We start from the raw sequence: 3,477 nt of genomic DNA, 5'->3' as shown, positions 1-3,477 counted from the left end.
ATGAGACTAAACACGCGCGCAAATTCGCACCGCAGTCGCCTCCCCGTAGCATGCCCAAGAGCTCCGCCGCTTCTGCTCATCGCTGACGCCGTTCCGGTCGTTCCCAGCCCCAGCCGTCGCCTCCATCTTGCGTGCGTCGTCAAGCTGCGTCGAACGCATCTAGCTACGCCCTCGGAAACCCCCGGTGCGCAAAACCCGACACCTCTCCCGACGTGCGCCACCGCAGGAGGCTTGCCGGAGCAACTCCGGTAGCCGGCACCGACATGGCCGGCCGGGGCCACTCCCCTGGTCACTGCCTCGTGGGCCCTGGGGCCCCGTTGACTGGATTGACCCAGTCAAACGTGCTGACTAGGCAGCCAGTGTCACTGAGATGCGGCCCCACAACATAATTAGTTTAACTAAAACGTTTTTTATATAATTAAAATTAATTAGTTAGTTAATGAGTCACCGACAGGTGGGGTCCAATAGCTAATTAACTCTGCTTAGTTAAAATAAAACTCTGTTAGCCCCTCTCTCTATGACAGTTGGGACCCACTGGTCAGTTTGACCAGTCAGCAGGTCTGTTGACCAGCTGATGTCATGCCGACACTCTGCTGACGTCATATTTCCATTTCTGTTAATTTAAATAATTTCTAGAAATGCTAAAATCTTTCAAAATCATAGAAAAATAATCGTAGCTTGGATGAAAATGTTTTATACATGAAAGTTGCTCAGAACGTCTAGACGAATTCGGATACACGGTCCGATTACCTTTCAGATGCTTCTAACTACCTAAACATGGACCATTCCCCCCCGGTCATGTGTTTAACACATGTCCGGAACCGGGAATACCTTCCCGCTTGAATTCCCCCTTCACCTGTATCATGCAACACTATGTTAGAACACTCCTAGCGTTGCGTATTGCCATGTTATGCCTTGTGATGCCTTCTTTGCTCTGTATTTGTTGTTTCTTCCCCCTCTTCTCTCCGGTAGACCCTGAGACTGATGCTGCCCCTATTGTCGACTACGTCGACGATGACCCTTGTTCCCTTCCAGCGGAGCTTCCAGGCAAGCACCCCCTTTGATCATCCGATATTGCCCATTCCATTCTCTCATGCTTGCATTAGATTTTGCTACTGTAATTGATTGCTCCTATTCTGATGCATAGTCCGCTTTTGTAACCTGCTTATTGTTACCTACCTGCTTATCCCAAACTGCTTAGTATAGGTTGGTTAGTGATCCATCAGTGACCCCCACCTTGTCCTTGTTGCTCCTGCTTCATCATCAACGACTAGATCAACGTGATCGAAGACCAGAGCCCAACACCTCACATCACATCACGCCCCTTTTATTGCTCGACTCTGCAGAGTTACCATCGAGTGCCGAGGGTGGTACCTCATACATCACTCCTGATGAGATCTTTGTGGTGTAGCTATTCAGTTGTGGTCATCGAGGGTGATTCCTCCTTAACCACTTCTGATACGGCTCCGTCGTGCAACCCCTCAAGTGTGAACCTCGAGGGTGGTTCCTCCTACATTCAACTTGATGATTACATCGAGTGGAATCCATCGAGGGTGGTTCATCGTGGTTTCCCCTTGGTGTTTGGACACACGGATACTTGGACTTTACAATTGTTACTTGGAAAGGCAGGTCGAGCCTGAGGGGTACCCGCGAGTGATGTGGAGACGGGTTGACCTGGAGGGTACCCAAGAGTTGAATATGAGGCGTGGCCGAGCATTCTTAGCCCTTGCCGCAAGTCCTCGAGACAGGGCGACGGGGTCACATCTTTCGTGAGTCTCTGCTCGTGACCGCACTACCAACACACTAACCGTTTGGATATTTGATCTGAGGGGCCTCTGGCCGGATAGCACTAACCACTACGCGGGAATAAGTATGGGCACTCTGCATCGTATGTATCAGCCGAAAGCTCACTGACATCAGCGATGGAGCGGCGCGCGCTGGGTTGGACTGCGTAAGCACCTGCCTTATTTAAAGGAGGTTACCAGGTCTGCTCACCGGCCACCCTCGCAACGCGCAGGATTGCAAAGGGTGATTGGACCATGACCCCTTCGAATTTAGGATGTAGACCGACGTGCTGGCCTCTCTGTTGAGCCTAGGTAGGACTACGATGTGTTGATCGGCCAAGGTCGGTCATGACCTGATGGTGTGTCCGGCCGGAGTTGATCGAGCGTGTTGGGTAAGTTAGTGCACCCCTGCAGGGAAGAAAACATCTATCTATAGCCTGTCCTACATTAACAGACACTCGGAGTTGTATCCCGATCGATACAACTAGAACTGGATACTTGAGATGAGAAATGATATGAGAAATGGATAGTATGGCTCTGGGATTGCTTTCTCGCAGGGGGTCGAGGAAGGATTTCTGGGCGAGGTTGATAACAATACCACTACTTTACTTTATTTTGATATGTACTCTTCTAAATGCTGCAAGATGCTTGAAGATGCTAAAGATGCTAGTCTTCGATAGGACCATGCCTTCTCTCTATTCTGGCATTTCAGCAGCCCAGTCCACATATACAACCTCCCCTTGATAATGTTAAATATGTAGTGTAGATACTTGCTTGCTGAGTACTTCGAATGAGTACTCACGGTTGCTTTTGCTTTCCTTTTCTCCCCATATCCGTTTGATGCAACCAGATGACGAAGCCCCGAAGCCAGTTGCCCTCACCGACGACTACCACTACTACCCCGAGGGCGGATACTACTACAAGTTGGCCGCCTACCACGAGTAGTTAGGAGGCTCCCACGCAGGAGGCCTTGCCTTTTCGATCGTTGTTGTTTTTGTGCTAGCCTTCTTAAGGCAAACTTGTTTAACTCATGTCTGTTCTCAGATATGTCGCTTCCGCTGACTCATTTGTATTCGAGATTATGTATTCGAGCCCTCGAGGCCCCTGGCTTGTATTATAAAGCTTGTTTATTTTAATTTGTGTCTAGAGTTGTGTTGTGATATCTTCCCGTGAGTCCTTGATTTTGATCATACATATCTGCGTGTATGATTAGTGTATGATTGAATCGGGGGCGTCACATGGGAAAATCTAAAATTCATCTTCGATTTGCACCAAAGATCCACCAACATGGTTCAGGGCAGAAGGAGATACGAGGAGGGATCTCGGAGGAGGAGAAAGGTGCCGCACCTCTGTTCATGGAGAGGAGGAAGAAAGGGGTTGTGTGGTGTGATACGTCTCCAACGTATTTGTAATTTTTAGTTCCATGCTATTATATTATCTGTTTTGGATGTTTTTATGCATTAATATGCTATTTTATATTATTTTTGGGACTAACCTATTAACCTAGAGCCTAGTGCCAGTTCCTATTTTTTCCTTGTTTTTGAGTTTCGCGCAAAAGGAATACCAAACAGAGACCAAACCGAATGAAGCCTTCGCGATGATTTTTCTTGGACTAGAAGACAACCAAGAGACTTGGAATGAAGTCGGAGGACACATAAGGTGGCCACAAGGACGGAGGGCGCGCCCAGGAGGG

The sequence above is a fragment of the Triticum dicoccoides genome, chromosome 3B (assembly GCF_002162155.2).
Source record: "Triticum dicoccoides isolate Atlit2015 ecotype Zavitan chromosome 3B, WEW_v2.0, whole genome shotgun sequence".
NCBI lineage: Eukaryota > Viridiplantae > Streptophyta > Magnoliopsida > Poales > Poaceae > Triticum > Triticum dicoccoides.
Note: the sequence above shows the minus strand (reverse complement) of the source record.